This window comes from Thalassophryne amazonica, chromosome 7, assembly GCF_902500255.1.
Source record: "Thalassophryne amazonica chromosome 7, fThaAma1.1, whole genome shotgun sequence".
Lineage (NCBI taxonomy): Eukaryota > Metazoa > Chordata > Actinopteri > Batrachoidiformes > Batrachoididae > Thalassophryne > Thalassophryne amazonica.
Window position 1 is genome coordinate 66,053,504 of NC_047109.1, and position 18,674 is coordinate 66,072,177.

The 18,674-nt window shown below is 44.1% G+C and overlaps 1 long non-coding RNA gene across 1 annotated transcript; it reads right to left on the reverse strand.

Moving 5' to 3' along the window:
• Positions 1 to 666: 666 nt before the first annotated feature.
• On the reverse strand, positions 667 to 18,396 carry LOC117514073. The gene is made up of 3 exons (XR_004561796.1): positions 18,385 to 18,396; positions 15,803 to 15,809; positions 667 to 797 (listed from the first exon to the last, which is right to left on the reverse strand). It is a non-coding gene; the product is annotated as an uncharacterized LOC117514073 (long non-coding RNA).
• Between the last annotated feature and the right edge of the window lie 278 nt (positions 18,397 to 18,674).

Genomic DNA, 18,674 nt, shown 5'->3' on the forward strand with positions numbered 1-18,674 from the left:
CTGAAGAATTATTTTGGGATTACTGGGAGTGCCCTTGCATGGTTGGCTTCATACCTGACCAATCATTCTCACTGTGTTTTCTACAGTAGCACTACCTCTAACCTTAGTGACATGAAATTTGGGGTTCCACAGGGGTCCGTCTTAGACTCCCTGCTTTTTTCCCTTTATATAGCTCCCCTTGGGCACATATTGCAGTGCTTTGGGATTACCTTTCACTGCTATGCTGATGATAATCAGTTATACATGCCGATAACTGCTGGTATTCTCAACCACATAAACTCCTTAGAAGATTGCCTTGCATCAGTGAGAAGTTGGACGACTCGAAACTTCTTACTTTTAAACTCTGATAAGACTGAAATGATGGTTCTTGGTCCAGTGAGACATCGGCATCAATTTGACCAGTTAATGCTTAGCCTAGGCTCGGGTGTCATACATCACACTGACAAAGTGAGGAACCTTGGGGTAATTTTTGATCCTACATTTGACCCTTTGTCCTTTGACCTCCACATTAGAGATATTATGAGGGGTGCTTCTTTCCATCTGCGAAACATAGTGAAGATTTGTCCCATCCTGTCTATGCATCATGCTGAGACCCTGATTTATGTGTTTGTCTCTTCAAGATTGGACTACTGCATTGTTCTATTTTCTGGTTGACCGCAGTCCAGCATTAGGGGTCTCCAATTGGTTAAAAATGCTGCTGCCAGACTTTTGACATGAAGCAGAAAGTTTGACCACATTACACTCATTTTGGCATCTCTTCAGTGGCTTCCTGTCCATGTGATTTTAAGGCTCTGCTACTAGCCTACAAAACTGTTCACAGACTGGCGCCTCACTACCTAGCTGACCTAATTAAACCCTACGTACGGGCTTTGCGTTCTTAAGGTGCAGGACTACTTTGTGTCCCTAGGGTGAATAAAAAGTCTGCGGGTCACAGAGCTTTCTCTTATTGTGTCCCTGTTCTGTGGAATGATCTCCTTGCGTCAATAAAACAGTCAGATTTTGTAGAGACTTTCAAGTCCAGACATAAGACACAATTATTTTCCCTTTCGTATGGCTAGCATACTGGCATAGTATGTTTCTAGACTTTTTACTCTTTTAATTCATTTTATTAGGAAACGGAGAGTGCCGCAGCCTCAACTTTATCTTATCTTTAATTTCTGGGTCTTTTAGTGAAGCTTAGGGCTAGTGGCTGGCGATCACCTTAATATTTCTTGTTTTTCTTGTTGCTTAATGCTGACAAATTACACTGTATTTGTTATCTTTCTGATGCTTGATTCTGTTTTTGTTTTCTTTTCTCTCTGTTTGAGGTGCAGCTCCATCCAGAGATGGGTGTGGTGTCTGTTCCGGAAACCGTCCTGTGCACCGGCAACATTTCCTGTATATTCGTTCTGTGAATTGTTCTGTAATTTGTGTCTGTAGCATGGCCCAAGCAGAGGGTCACCCCTTTGAGTCTGGTCTGCTTGAGGTTTCTTCCTCAGAGGGAGTGTTTCCTTACCACTGTTGCTCTGGGGGTTGGTAAGGTTAGACCTTACTTGTGTGAAGTGCCTTGAGGCAACCTTGTTTTGATTTGGTGCTATATAAATGAAAATAAATTGAAATTGAAAATTAAAATTATGAGGGAACGCCAGACTCAACATTTTGGTCATGTGGCACATTTCTCTGGGCATGAACAGATTTCCATGAAATTTGGTGGACACATGGGCTCTGTCTCAAGGAAGACTTTGTTATATCTTGACCCAGATCCAGATAAAAGGATGGCTCTTGTCTTTGATCTTCAATGTTCTGACCCAAACTTTTTTCATCACGACCAAAGGGTAGATTGTCTTTAATTGTTAATCTTTTTCCTGATTCCTTTGTTCATTTTCCTGTCTTTTACATTTGATACACACTTCTTAATACAGATCAAGGGTTCAAACTTTGACCACTCCACAGTTCCCCTTCCCTTTTTTCCCATTTTGCTCTAAGGCTTGATCTTTAATCCAAACCCATTTTATTCTGATCCTACCTTTGATCCCGATTCAGTTCAACCATACTGCAGCATGAACACAATCGACATTCAAAAATTGGGAGACAAGAGTTACAGGGTTAGGAACTGACATTTAATGATTAATTTAATTTGATCCTGATTACAAGATCAAAGAAAGACAGAGAGAAAAGGCAACAACAACAAAAACTCCTCCACAATGTTGAAAGATTAACGATGAATAATGAGGATCAAAGAATGTGACATAAGTGATCCCTTTTGTATTAGCACATTTGACAACAAAGGACTGAAACTGAAGTTGTGAGTGCATACAGCTAGGGCTGCAGCTATCGAATATTTTTGGAACAGAGTATTCTATCAATTGTTTTATTGATTAGTTGAGTAATCAGATAAAAAGTACTTTTGTGTTTTTAAACAATATCAGTAGTGGCAGGGCTCTCCCTAAGCAATGGCACAGTGTCACTGTGCCATCATGCAGATTTTTAAGTTTAGGGTGTATTTTTTTCATGTCATTAAGAGTTTTGGAGCTTTCCCAGGTGATCTGTGAAATCTTCAGTTTGCAGACAGGACTTTCTTTTTTTCCTCTTACTGAACATTTTATTTTACTTGTGTTCATTTATTTTACTTTACTTTCATTTGCACTTTTTGTTAATGTGATTAATTCAGTGTTTAGTGTATATTATACATGCCGTACAGAGACAGTGCAGCTCAAACCGAAGTGAAATTCCTTGTATTCTGTGGATACCTGGCCACTAAAAGCTATTATTATATGGCTGTGACTCTACGCGCGCACTAATCGGCTGAGTACCGGTCGGATAGTTTCCCATATCCGGACTGGTTACCATGACAATCATTCATTACAAACCAGGAAGCTAAAATCACGATTCGAAAAACCAAGTCGGACATGAGCGTACTCCATAAATATCTAAACAGCACTGGAAAAAAAAAAAAAACAGATTGAAAGCTTACTAGCTAACAGCCGGATCATCTGTTAGCAAGTTCTTCATGGAGGTGAAGAAAGCAAACGGGCTCAACACCGTAAGCAGCATATTTGGGTGATACTGTAAGTTTGCATGTTTACATGTATAACAGCCATATAATAAAGTTTGCTTGGTTTGTACAGGAATATCAGACCGAGGAGTCAGTATGGACCAAGCGCCTTTATTCTGATTCTGATGCTGCATGTGAAGGTGAACACAGCCTTGGGAAAAATGGCTGCGGAGGGTAGCATTTCCACAAAAGCTGCACTGATAAATCAACTGTGCAGCCTATTGATAAAAAGTGATCAATTCCGAATAAATGCATTTTTTGAAAAGTTAACATGATTCACTTTAAGTGCTGGAGGTGGAGAGCAGTCAGTGGACCAAACTATTTTTTTTAATATACAAACACACTGCTTCACTTTAAATGCACAATAAGTCCATTTCAGATGATCAGTGCGGACCCTCTTTCTCTTTAAAGCCTTTATTTGACTCAGCGTGCGGCTGTGTAAAGTTGTAGCGTCACCTGCTATATTGATTAGCTCTTACAATAGTTATCCGCATTAGACCTGTTCAAAATGTCAAATGTTACAAAATCTTTTGGACCACATGTCGTTCTTGTTGCACAAATAAAATAAAAGATCGGTGTCAAATTTTATTGTAATTGGACAATGGGGATTGGGTTGTGGGGTCCCCCACAATGCAACAATTTTCCCTAAACAAGCAATGTAGTAATCCAGTAATTCCAGTAATGTTCTCCTCTGGGTGACCTATCAACCACCACTTTTTGTGACTAGAAGCCATCACATGTACCTGTAAAAGAAAAATAATGGCATCAGAGTCTTCTCCTGTTATGGCCCAGTCACACGGCACTTAAAGGGGAACGAAGCCCTGACGAAACAAGAAATTTGGACTTTCATTGGCATCCTTTAACCTTTGCGCAGCTTCGTTCCTGCAGCTGGCGCTTCATCAGGATTTTTAAACTGTTGAAAAATTTGAACGAAGGGCAAGAAAAACCTTAATTCGTCCGGATTTTTAAACTGTTGAAAAATTTGAACGAAGGGCAAGAAAAACCTTAATTCGTCCATGTTTCGTTTTGCTGTCGTTCTTACTGTTTAGTTTGACTTAGTTCCACCAGCTGAATGTTTTCACACAATGCAGAAGCCGGTTTGTGAGCGCTGAGGCTGCTGCTGCATTCATTTACCGTTGGAAATTACAGGGCAAACTCAGCCTGCTGCTTGGATTTTTTTTATCTGGAGGGGGGGGGGTCAGCTTCGCTGGGCTCAGGCACCTTATATAGGCCAAAATTAATCTTCTGTGTGGATACAATTAATTATTTTGCCACAAACAACTGCTGAATTTGAAACAACAAAGAAATTGTGTAATTTCCGACGGTACTTGAACGCAGCATCAGCGGCAGCAGCAGCTGCTGCGTGTGCTTCTTATTTGTTTTAATTAAATATAACAATATGAGTGTAGGAATGACAATCTAGCCCTTATGTACATGTGGCAACAGGTAGATAATCCAAATGATAATATAAAGAGCTGTTCTGGAAGGCAGAATTCACATTGTGGATCAGCTGCAGCTGGTGTAATAACGGCACATGGGAGTCAATGCCCTGCATGCACATGGACTCATCAATTTACTGTTCTGATATATTCAATCATCTTTACACTTATATTTATTCCCCCTCTTGACAGTTTTCTTTATATGGCTTAGAAGAATACAGTGATACAGTAGTGACCACGGAACACCAGAGGTTTTTTTTTTCTCTCTCTCTCAATTGGAGCCAGACGGAGCACGCAGCGTCCTGACAGACAGTGAGGATTCTGATGATGAAAGAGATTATCCCTCTATTGTTCTGGACGAGGAACCACAGCAGGTGGTCCACTGACGTGCACACAGATCTCCACAGCTTCTGTTTGCAGTTTCTCCAGGACTCAGGTGCTATGAGCTCCGTCCCAGCACCGAGTCCTGGAACTCAGAGATGCAGACACACACTGCTCCAGCTGTGACTCCAGGTGCATTTCATTTAAAGCATCGAGATTGTTAGCTTCGGTTTTGTTAAGTTCCTCTTTCGTCCCTTTTGCGCTCTTGCTTCGCAGGCTATTCGGTGATAAAGCTCTTTCGTCCACCTTTTCTCAATGCGTTGTGACTTTTTTTTTTACTTTTTCCCTTTGTTCAGGAATTGTCCTGTGCCATGTGACTGGGCCATTAGGGTGACGTTGCCTTGCCAGCAGAGGGAGAGGAAAATGTGTCACACTGGGGGGACCTCTAAATCTTATATGATTGAGTTCAATTTTGGTTTGCACCTATAAAACCCCAAGTGGAACAAAAACAACATGTGGCCCAAAGTCTCTCACAACTTTTATTTTTCCACTATATAACATGAACCGCCCTAACGCGCATGATCTATGGTCTGTTTTTTGTGGGAGCATCACAGCGCCATATACAGGCCTGGCGTAAGTACTACTACATTAAACAAATCATTGAGGCAAAAATTTTTTTGTAATCATTAAAACATTATAAAAATGTAAAACATTTGTCATCGGATTATTCAAGTTACTTGATTAATTGTTTCTGTTATGTGTCGGACGCAGCCCGGAGAACCGACCAGCATTTGAAGGACCCAGTATAAAATAAGCAGAGCACGGTACAAAGGATAACAGAGTTTAATGAACATAACAGTGCTGTGAAAAATATAAAAGTGCGCGGTCTGGCGTGGTGGATTGCAGTGCGCTCCCAGCAGTGCTAACGGTCCGGAGCCAGAACTGGTTCGGACCCAAGGACCCCGCCGACACCCCCCAGGTGGCCGCGACAAACCGAGTCTGTGAAAGAAGGAATCATTATGTGAGTCCACACTCTACACATAGAGAGACCGCTCAAAGGTGCACAAACAGCAAACACTTCCTGGCTTAATTACTAATCAGCTTCCCACCCTGCAGGCATAGAACATCCAGTTCACAAAACTCCACTGCAGTGGAAGCTGATTTAAATGACCAACATACAGCTCAATATAACAAGGTGTGAGGGACACCACATTTACTGACTGTATAAATGTTAGTCACAAAATCTAACGTACCTCAGGAAGTGTGCTGACGAACGTGTGACCTCACCCCCTCCTCTTTCACAGACCATGCATCAAACCTGGACGTTCTCTGCATCCACTGATGATGAGATGGCTCTTGAGACGACGATCTCACCCGTCTGGTCACAAGGTCGAGTCTCTGGCAAACACACACTGTGTACTCCAGTCTTAAATGCCACCATGTTCCAATCCATGTAGATGCACCACAGCTGTGAGTCCTGACGAGCCGCAGGTGATCAGGGTGAGGTCCTGATAAACTCAGCTACACAGCCACTCAGTCCCAAATGCAAGCCACCTGGAAGGAAAAACAAAAGACAGAAACAAAAAGGCAGCCAGGCCCCCCAGCCATACAACAGTACCCCACCCTCACGGGAAGCCTCCCGGCGACCACATAAACCTGGCCCAGGAGAAACACCCCCCTCCATGGACCATGGCTGGAAACCGTATCCGCATTCATCTTCCAACAGAATCTTCATCTAACAGAACGGTAGATGTCTTCTCCTCTGGCTGCATCTTTGCCCTTGTTTCTATCAGTCAATTAGCACAGGTGTGGCCAGGAGTTCTTGAACCTGTGCGGTCAGCCTTTGTCCAACCATGTTCACAGTCTGATTAGTCATAAAACAAAAAAGACAAACACAAACAACCAAAACACCCCCCCCTCCCCAGAGGCCCATTCCATCAAACCCCGGGAAGGGGAGAAAAGAAAAACAACCCAAACTTAAGCTAACAAATAAAAACACTAACACCCCCCCCAGAGGACCGTTCCATCAAACCCCGGGAAGGGGAGAAAACAAAAACCCAAACTTAAGCTTGCAAATAAAACTACTAACACCCCCCCCCCCCCCCCCCCAACGACATGTAGGGACCAACACCCCACAGAGGACATCCCGCCAGCTCCAGGAGTAATAACCACAGCCGAGGTCCCTCTGGGATCCAACGTCACCCACGGGGACTCCCAGCGCCTCCCAGAGGACCATTCCATCAACCCCAGGAGACGCCTCCCCTCATGACCAATGGACCCAGCCCCGGCCGTCTATGGCTAGATGGACCCACAGCCCTTTCCCCCCCAGAGGACACCACAGTCAAACCCTGAGGGCGGAAACTGGGGGGAAAAACAAAAGGAGAAAAAAAAAAACATACAAACAAAACAACCCCAACCCCACCCCCTTGGCGCAGTGGAAACTGGAAGCACGTCCAGTGTCACCAACCGTGACTATACCCCAGAAGCCAACCGGGAGGAGTGGAACAGTGGTTATGGCAGACGGCACAAAATGGCGCCACTCCTCCGACTTCTAAACCAGCCACCAGCTGCGGGTATATCCCACTGCCCCAAACCTCAGCCACGCCGATGGCAGACGGCTCAAAGGTGTGCTGAAGCCGGAGGTGGAACAGGGAAACGACAAACAAAAACATCCCCTCCCAGGTGCAGAGGTTACCCGGGAAACGCCCAGCATAACCAAACTGCACCACTCCAGCAACGCCGACACTACGGCTCACACGGCTGGAGCCAGAGGAGAAGAGAGGGAACAAAAGAAAACAACCCAAACCCCCCCCCTCCCCTCCCGGGTGCAGAGGTTACCTGGGAAACGCCCAGCATAACCAAACTGCACCACTCCAGCAACGCCGACTCTACGACTCACCCGGCTGGAGTCAGAGGAGAAGAGAGGGCATAACAAAAAACAAAACAAAACAAAGAAAAAACAACCCAATTACCCCCCCATGACCCCCCAGGGGACCGTCCCATCAAACCCTGGGAGGTGAAACTGAAAGAAATAAAAAAGAAAGACTAACAGACTAACATAAGGTTGCTTGGGTCCTTTTTTTTTTTTGACAGAACTGCAGGGTCACGACCCCAGACACTAAATAGTGTACAAATAAAAACCCCACACAAAAACCAACTCAAAAAACACCCACACAAAATGAACACACACAAAATTAATAAGTGATTTATACCGTCAAGCTCAAACAAATGGAACACACCTGTTCCAACTTAAGAGCTTGACGGTAATGTGACTCAGTCACCAAAAGAGGGAGCCAAAGTGCTAAAAATGAAAAACCCCCTTTGGTGACAGAAAATAATTCATGCTGCTTTTCCTGTGAGCAGCACACAACCAAAAATGTGATTTAACTAAATAACACCGGAGCTGACACAACAGACGCAGTAGTTATCTTCATCCGGGGAAACGGAGCTACAACTGTCACACGGGAAGCACAGCGACCCATGCCACAGAGCTCCGCCATGCGCGTGCACCCATTACAGACACACTCTTGCAGCTCCCGTTTAAACCTCTTATCCGGTCGGAGCGTGACGCGAAGCCGTCGCCAGTGACACTCCACCACGACCCACGGATAAGGCACAAACACAGGAACACGGCTGCATGAGCGCTCAAATCAGTATTCAGTAATGGGTTCTCCAACGCGCACCATCCGGGCGGAGAGCACCCGCAACTGATCCGGATAACTTCTTAACGTCTGCTGCCGCCTTCCCGGCGTGTTACCGTCTCTGCTACCGCTGGGTCCGTGATGTTTGGCCAGAGACTACTGTTATGTGTCGGATGCAGCCCGGAGAACCGACCAGCGTTTGAAGGACCCAGTATAAAATAAGCAGAGCACAGTACAAAGGATAACAGAGTTTAATGAACATAACAGTGCTGTGAAAAATATAAAAGTGCGCGGTCTGGCGTGGTGGATTGCGGTGCGCTCCCAGCAGCGCTAACGGTCCGGAGCCAGAACTGGTTCGGACCCAAGGACCCCGCCGTCACCCCCCAGGTGGCCGCGACAAACCGAGTCTGTGAAAGAAGGAATCATTATGTGAGTCCACACTCTACACACAGAGAGACCGCTCAAAGGTGCACAAACAGCAAACACTTCCTGGCTTAATTACTAATCAGCTTCCCACCCTGCAGGCATAGAACATCCAGTTCACAAAACTCCACTGCAGTGGAAGCTGATTTAAACGACCAACATACAGCTCAATATAACAAGGTGTGAGGGACACCACATTTACTGACTGTATAAATGTTAGTCACAAAATCTAACGTACCTCAGGAAGTGTGCTGACGAACGTGTGACCTCACCCCCTCCTCTTTCACAGACCATGCATCAAACCTGGACGTTCTCTGCATCCACTGATGATGAGATGGCTCTTGAGACGACGATCTCACCCGTCTGGTCACAAGGTCGAGTCTCTGGCAAATACACACTGTGTACTCCAGTCTTAAATGCCACCATGTTCCAATCCATGTAGATGCACCACAGCTGTGAGTCCTGACGAGCCGCAGGTGATCAGGGTGAGGTCCTGATAAATTCAGCTACACAGCCACTCAGTCCCAAATGCAAGCCACCTGGAAGGAAAAACAAGAGACAGAAACAAAAAGGCAGCCAGGCCCCCCAGCCATACAACAGTTTCAGCCCTACATAAAGGTCTAGTGTTAGATTGCATCAGCAAGGTGTCATGGCAAAAGAATAACTAACTGTTCACATTCCTTGGATACAGGCTAATGAGCATTGCCAGTCCTGTCAGATTTGCTGTGACTGTAACATAAGTCAGGCTAAACTAAATATTACCCATGGGAATTTTAGCCAAGGTGCACTGGGTAAATATTGTTAAGAGGGAAGCTCTATAAATAGAACTGCCAGTTGGCATGTACAGTACATCAGTGACAAGATGCATCACTACAGTAGGCTGCGTGTTGTGACTCCTACCTGCCTACCATAAGTGTGAACTCTCTCTCTGCCAGAATCCACAACATCCTATTGCCTCTTCAAGCAGAGTGAAGTGAAGAGCCTCTGACAGTTTGTATGAACATGTTGTGTGAGTTTGTGTATATAGGTTAAGCAAAGCCGCTGCCACAGCATGAACGGGCCGTCCCTAAAAATTGGTCCGCCCTGCCTCCACTGCACATGTCATTTCAGAGTTCAGTAGCTCGTCTGAGACAGAGTCTCTTCACCCAAAGCGATCAAATGGATTAATGTGATTATTAACCATCAGATGACAAAATAAAACCTCTTAAATCATTCTAAAGTCAGTTTTAAGCAGAAACAAGGCTGTTTTATGCAGAAATGAGGCAACAGTCTGTGACGCTTTGAAATGACCGACATGCAGTGAACGCATCAGGAAGCAGCTCGTGTAGCTGTGGCGCTCTGATCGCTTCCTCCGTCTTTTATGATGAAATAATGCTGAATTTATGTGGAAATGATTGTTGTACAAAAGCCTCAGATATCTGTCACTGAGGTAAATGATGACTGGAGTGCAGTTCTAAGCAGAAACGAGGTGATAATCAGTGAACTGCGGCTGATGACGCATGCGCAGTGAAGGTAGGGCGGACCGATTTTAAGGGGGATTGTTCGATCGGCGACACTGGGATTACGCAATTACAGCTATGTTTTTGCTTCACAACATTGAGATCAGTTCATGTTGTTACAGCAAATGGCATGACAAGTGGTCTCCTCCCTATCACCACCTGCCTCCTCTGTGCCAATGTGCTACAGAATATCCAAGTGTACCCGTGCTAATGAGGGAGAAAAGGAACAAACAAGGACAGTGAAAAAAGACAGCAGGTTTGGGGATGACTAGCAAGAGGTCAACTGCAGTTTATCAGCGGGTAAAACCAAGGATTGCGTGCAGATGAGTGCGCACAACTCAATTGGCAAAGGTACAAACAACATATATCAACACCCTGGCCTCGTCTGGCTTTGTATCATTGTCACATATCAATACGAGGTCTCTTAGATAATAAACCGACCCTTTTATTTTTTTTTTAACTATATGGCGTGTCGGTGACGTCATTTCCCTGTGGGCAGACCTTGAGTGAGATGTGGTCCCGCCCTCTCGGCTGAATTCCTTTGTTTCACACGCTGCTCGAGACGGCGCGCATTGCTTTATCAAAATTTTTTCTGGACCTGTGAGGAATATCCGAGTGGACACTATTCGAGAAATTAAGCTGGTTTTCTGTGAAAAGTTTAACGGCTGATGAGAGATTATGGGGTGTTTCTGTCGGTGTAAGGACTTCCCACGGAGCGGGACGTCCTGCAGCGCTTCCAGGCGCTGTCGTCGGCCTGTTTCGAGCTTAAAACATCCTAATTTAAGGCTTAATTCACCCAGGACATCGTGAGAGAACAGAGAAGATTCAGAAGAGGCCGGCATGAGGAATTTATGCGGACATTCCACTGTTTAAGGACATTTTTTTAATGAAAGACGTACGCGCAAATTCGCCGAGTCGTTTCCGTGACGACTCGGCAAATCTGTGTGCGCCGCGACAGGAAAAACACCTCCGTGTTGAAAACCATTTGTAGAATTCAGGCGGCTTTTAATGGCTTTCAACAAGTGAGTAACTGAGAAATTGTTTAACAGCTTGGGCATGTTCCAACTTGCCCGTTAAGATTTCCAACGGAGGTGTTTTTCCTGCCGCGACCCCCCGCGGTCGGGTCCAGCCCGACATGCGACTCTGCCCGCACGTTCTTTCATTACAAAATGACCGTTAACAATGGAATGTCCGAATAAACTCCTCATGCCGACTTCTTCTGAAAGTTCTCTGTTCTCTGACGACTTACTGCATCAACAGAGCCTGAAATGTGGAAGTTTTCAACTTGAAACTGCGAGACGCTGCCGCCTCGAAGCGCAGATCGCCGTCAGGCGCCGTGGACCGTCCTTAAAGCGACACTACCAGACCAAAATCTCTCATCAGCCGTTAAAATTTTTACCGAAAACCAGCTGAATTTATTGAATGGTGTCCACTCAGTTGTGCCTTACAGTTTTGAAAAAATTTTTATCAAACAAAGCAACAGTCTCTGAGCCATTCCTAAACAATGAAAAAAATCGACGAGCGGGTGGACGACTCCTCACTCAAAGACTGCCCACAGGCGAATGACGTAACCGACAGGCGTGAAAAAACTCTCGCATGCCAACGAGGGTTCAAGCATGTCTGATGTAATCACACGTGATTCAAATCCATATGGTTTTTGAAAAAATAATAAGGTCGGATACTTTTCTAATAGACCTCGTATTTGTTGGAGCTCTAACACAAAGGCAGCAATGCTAAAACAATCTGCAATCCAAGTGCGAAACAAACTGTCTCCTTACTTTGAAAACTGAAACAACAGGTAAACAGACTGAGTTCATATAGCACGTTTCCACCTGAATGACAAGCTGAAAGCACTTTACACTGATGCCTCACATTCACCAATTCTCTTTCACACACACACACACACACACACCGCTGCCAGGTGCTGCCATGCAAGGCGCTCAACTGTACACTGGGAGCAACTGGGGGATTAAGCACCTTTCCCAGAGGCCCTTCATGATTTTCTGGTCTGGTAGGGAACTGAAGGATCGTTTGGTCGAAAGCCCACTACTTAATAGACCATCACCTCCCCAGATGTGCGCAGAAACCAAACTCTTTTCCACCCTACCCTCAGATATAATTCCAGTCAACAATACATAGAAATGCAATATAAATTAATAATATTAATTCCCTGTCAGATTAATGAATCATTCATCATAGTCAGAGTTGGGAAAAAAATCTATTTCCCATACTGATATCACCAGAATCTTTGTGAATTTGTTAATTTCCTTGGCCCTATTTTTAGTAGGTGGATCACCATTTTAACCAGATTATGTTGTTGACAGTCTTCTGGTTCTTCGAAATGCATGACTGTAAATGGGAAGAGATGACAAAAGTCATTTTAGGATCTTGACCCAATTATTGGCAATCTTATTCTTGTGGGAATCACCAGTTGCAATGGGTAATTGATGGTAAATTTCCAAGTGAAGAGAATACTGTGTGACAGTCAGAATCCTTCATCACACCCTGACACATTACTGTTAGAGTGGTACCAAATCAGTCAAGAGGGAATGGTTTTAATAAATATATTATTGTTGAATGATTACTATTAATATTTCTGCATTATACTTTAATATGTTCGCAGGTAGATGGTGTGCTGGTACTTGCTCTGAATATTAAGGAATAAGTGAACAGGCTGTATAAATGATTAGTTCGTTTATGCAGAGACAGACTAAAGGTTGTGGCAGCAAACAAGTAAAGGGACACACATTTGCAATTTTTAATTGCTTTCTGCTTGTGGAATTTTAATTCTGATTTTCTCTTACCCCAACTGTCTTATTCAAATGTCTTTTTCAGCACTGTGTTCTATTTTGGTTTTTCCAGTTTACATTTAAGATGTGCCCGGTAATTTTAGACGTCAGAGGATTATCAATGGTGTGCTTTTTTGCCAGCCACTTTTGTTATGTCGCCTTCCTGTATTTTTTCTGGCAGTTTTGCTTTACTTCAAATCACCATGCTAAATTTTTAGACCTCAAACACAATGTGATGCTCTGCTGGTGTGAAGATAAATCCCCGCTACTGCAGGTCGACATCAGTGGTGCTTCACCCCTTAACCATTATTCTGATCACAGAGCTGCTGATCACTGTTTCCAGGATTAATTTGGATATATCCTATTCAATGATCATGAGCGGGTGAGGGTTGTAACTAACAATTATTTTGACAAGGCTAATCCAAAAAATTGTTTAATTCTTGTAACATAAACACAAAGTAGGTTGACTTGACTTGGTCCAGTGTGTTGGTGCGATTGCTGTCCACGCTGAAGCTCTGACTTTATTTATCTGATTTCTGTTTAAATATTTTGAGATGTATCCAGTATGTATTAATATTGTTTATAACAACAGTCATTAAACTTACCACAGTTAATTTCCAGGCTTGGTGGCTTCCCTCACCAGTCTCCATCCAGTATGGTCACTCAAATTTTGAGAACTACTGACTTGTCATAGATTTACCATACAGTGACATACCGTTTGCATTTCTTAATGACTGATGTAAATGGCACAGTAGCCCTGTTACATCATAGCTTGCTTCTCACATGGTCCTGTGTGGAGTTTGCATGTTCTCCAAATGTTCATGTGGGTGCCCTCTGGGTGCTCTGGCTTCCTCCCACATCCATGAACATACAGGTTAGGTGAATTGGAAACTTTAAATTGACTGTTGGTATGCGTGTGAATTAGTTTGTTTGTCTATATCTAGCCCTGCGATAGACTGCCATCCTGTCCAGGGTGCAGCTACCTCATGAACTGCGAGGATGACCCTTGATTTGAGTGAGAATAGGAAAAAATAACGCAATGCTAAAATACCCTCAGCCGTATGAACATTGGTCCTCATTCACCAATATCTTCTTAAGAATCTTCTTACATTCCTTCTTAAACTGTCCCTAAGAAGGTTCTTAAGAAAACTTATGTCAGATTAATCATCATGTTCTTAAACCGCAGAATTGTTCAAAGCAGAGTTTTTAAATTGATTAATCCCATCTCCTCGTGAATTGAAAGTACGTGCCTGGTGAGCCTAATTAACATATGATTGGCAACAGTAAGTAAGTAACAGCCCATCAACACCCATAAAAATGAGCAGATGCAGATTTCATAAAGAGGAACAAAATGTTGGGAAAGTGTAGTGACACGGACCCACAACAGGGGGCGTAAATGAACGGACAATGAAAGAGTCGAATATGAACACTTTACTGTTGTGAATGAGCACAACCACAATACAGAGGAATACAGAATTTTGCAAACAGTCAATCCACAATGGTGACGTGTGGGCAGGTTCGAGGATAGAAGACGTCTGTCCTGAGAAGAACCGGAACCACACGATTTCCTCCGCCACCGAACCTGGAGAATACTGGAGCCGCCAAGTCCCGAGTCCCCAGGTGGCCACCGTCTCCGAATGTTGAATCTGGTACTGCTGGCGAGGAGCAGAAACAATAAGAAGTGGGTGTGTGTACACCCAGTAACAACAATGGTGGAGATTCCACCTCCACCTCTCACACACACTCGTGCAGCTCCTGTCTCAACACTTATCTGGCTGGGGTGTGAAGCGAAGCCGTCGCTGATTACACCAACCTCACTGATAAGGCACTCCACAGGAAAGCAGTTGCAAAATGAATTCAGACTAAGACACAATTAGCTTCTGGCTGAGGATATTACCTTCACAGGTAGATGATATCTCGGCAACGAGGTGGAGATGACGTCCGGGTTTTATGGAGTAGTATGATGGAGTGTAGATGGGTGACAGCTGTCACCCCCGGCTGTGTCCATGGCGGCAGCGCCCTCTCGTGCCTGAAGCCCGCACTTCAGGCAGGGCGCCATCTGGTGGTGGGCCAGCAGCACCTCCTCTTCTGGCGGCCCACACAACACAAAATGCCAAAAGCAAAAAGCAAATCAAATTCAGCACAGCAGGCAATGAGAAAAAAGAACTTTGGCAGATCAGAGATGGAAGCACTCCTGCAGGAAATCAGCCACAGGAAGAAAATTTCTATTCAGTAACCACAGTGCTTGTTACACCAACACCAACAAAAAGCAAGCAAGCATGGGAGGCAGTCACACATGCAGTGAATGCAGTATCCGGAGAAGGACGCACAACCGAGGAGGTGAAAAAGAAATAGTTCGATTTAATATGAGACACCAAAAAAATATATATATATATATTATATATATATCAAAATCCCGACAGGAGATGCAGTGGACTAGAGCGGGAACAGCAGACACCCAAACACTGTCCGAGATGGACCAGCGCATCGGAGCTGTCATCGGGGAGAAGGTAGGCTATAGGAAAAAATCGAAATCATTTTATATTCAATTTTCCCTCACCCAACGTTTTAGGAGTACCATCAACTGAGTGTCTGGATACAGACCTGGGCCCCAAGGCAACACTGCCATACCCTCCCTGTGTGGCTGCTAATCCACTGAATTACTGTTAAAATGTTGGTACACAGTAACAACTGTAACAAGTTCACCAGCTGCCTTCAAACTGTGAGTCAATTCAACTGGATATCAGCTAATCACCTTAACCCTCTGGAGTCTACTGACGTGTCTCTAGGGATGGGTATTGATAAGATTTTATTGATATTGATACCATTATCAATTCCGCTTATCGATCAGATTCCTTATCAATTCCCTTATCGATACCTCCTGTGAATTTTCTATGTACTATAAGTAGGCTTTACAGGTTTTCTATGTCAACAACATTTAATAAATATGAAATTGGTCACTGGATCCTTGATCTCTGGACATAAATAGAAATTTAAAAAAAATCTGTAGTTTTTGTCAAAAGCATTTCCTTTCAGATATTAATGGCATGAATGTCTCTCCATACTCAGAGCTTAACTTAAACGGCTGCTGGAGTCTGCAGGTCTGCAGCCAGACAGTCTTGGGCTGCTGCATGTAGCAAGATGTCTCATTTTGGGAGGAAAAACATTTTGATCGATTGCGGTTTATTGTTTGCATTACAACATTTGGAAAAAGCTGTCATTTGATTTAAAGGGCGATTCGCTTTGAAGTTATTACTTCCGACCGGATTCTAGACTCAGTAGAGAGCGGCTCAGCATTTGGAGCAACAGAACGGAGGACGATTCTTGTTTCTTTCTCGCAACAAGACAGGCGTCCCAGTTAGTCACTTTAATCCGCACAAAAGTGACTCACGATTGACATATTTTAATGGCTTTGAGAGGAGTTAAGAAGCGGAGTTGCTGCTTCTGAAGAGGAGCGAAGCAATGAACCAACGAAGTGGATCAAAGCACTGCTTCGCTGGTTCAAGGTTCAAAGCAGAGCCGCGTTGCAGAAACGGTTTACAGACCCGCTGCAGGGTCTGCAATCAACGTAGAGAAATGACCATTTTCCCGACAAACACCCTCAAAAACAACGGGCACTCTGAAGGACCGATAAGGGAATAGTTGAGCAAAAAAGCTATTGATATCGGTGGATTGAATCATTTCTTAACGATACCCAAAAAGAACTGGTTCTCGATACCCAACCCTATGCGCCTCTGCCTCAAAAGTCACATGGCCAAATGAAGCAGATATAGCACACAATCCGCTCCACTGAGTGTCTGTTTGAATGCATGCTGGACGTGTGGAATTCAACCTGTACACCACTTTTTAAATTTTGTTAATAGGCCAAGTATAACTTGAATTATGATTAATAATTTATGCAAGTTTTTTACAGGACAATATGCTCATATTTGCTGCGCATTTTACAGACACTTTTTTGAAACGTGTTGCAGGCACCCATTTTAAAATAAGCAAATATTTGCACAAAAACAATAAAGTTGATCAGCTTGAACAATAAATATCTTGTCTTTGTGGCATATTAATTTGAATATAGGTTGAAGAGGATTTGCAAATCATTGTATTCTGTTTTTAATTTACATTTTACACAACGTCCCAACTTCATTGGAATTGGGGTTGTAGAAGTGTTTCTCTGTCAGTAGCTTTTACATAATACATGAGAAAGACTTTATATTTATACACGAATGGAGCAAAGTTAGCAACTAGCGAGACCAGCCAGTCACGTCACCACGCTAATGTCCACAAAATATCTTGTAAATCACTCCAGATGTGTTATCGGGTTACAAAAACAGCGTTTTCAGTTTTAGAAATGTTTATTTTTTGCTAGCTTTTACATAATATATGAGAAACATGTTATATTTACACATAAACAAAGTGGTTTTGGAGCATTACAGAGAGATCAGGCAGTGACGTCACACTGCCGCTCCACTCTGATTGGCTGTCACCACACCCCTCACAAAAAAAAATGCATGATAAAAATATGAAACAGAATGTGACTTTTTTGTTGTGTGGGCCGCTGAAGAGGAGGTACTGCTGGCCCACCACCACCACATGGCGCCCTGCTTGGAGTGCGGGCTTCAAGCACGAGAGGGCGCCGGAGCCACTGGGAGTGACAGCTGTCACTCTTCATCAGCACCAGCTGTCACTCAGTCAACTCATTACCATCTCCATAAAGGCCGGACTGCGACTCCACCTCCTCGCCGAGAAATCAGCTACCATTCAAGTAACTTCTCTGCTGACTTACAAAGTAATAATCTGAACTTCTTTGCAGCTGTTTTCCTGTGGTGTGTCCTTATCTGTGGGATTGGCGTTTGGTGTGGACTGCGACGGCTTCGCCTCACACCCCAAACCAGATAAGTGGTTAAACAGGAGCTGCACGAGTGTGTGATTGGAGGTGGAGGTGCTCCCTCCTAACTAAACACAGACTGTGGGATTACTGAGTGTGCGAACTCGCACTTATCAATACTGTTTCTGTTCTCTGCCAGCAGTACCGGGTCTGACTGCTGAAGACAGTGGCCACCTGGGGCGCAGGGCTTGGCGACTCCGGTGTTCTTCAGATCCGTTGGTGGTGGAAGCTGTGTGGGATCCGGCTCTTCTCTCGCCAGACATCTTCTATCTTCGAGCCTGCCCACACGTCACCTTGTGTATAATTGACATTCCACCATATTGTTATTGTCTGTACTTCGTTGTGCGATTCACAACATTAAATTGTTACTTTGGCTTATCCATTGTCCGTTCATTAATGCCCCCTGTTGTGGGTCCGTGTCACGACACTTTCACAACATTTTTAACCTCTTAAAATAGGTCACGGTTAGCCATCTTTGAACTTGTCCATGGTCTGTGTCCCAAGAATGTTCCCTGTGAATTTGAAGACTCTGGCAGTAATAGGACTGGACTTATTTTGAGCAAAGACAAATGGACAGACAGATAATACCCGATGGCCATATTTGATGGCCTCAGGTAATGAATGAATTAAGTCCAAGACACATTCA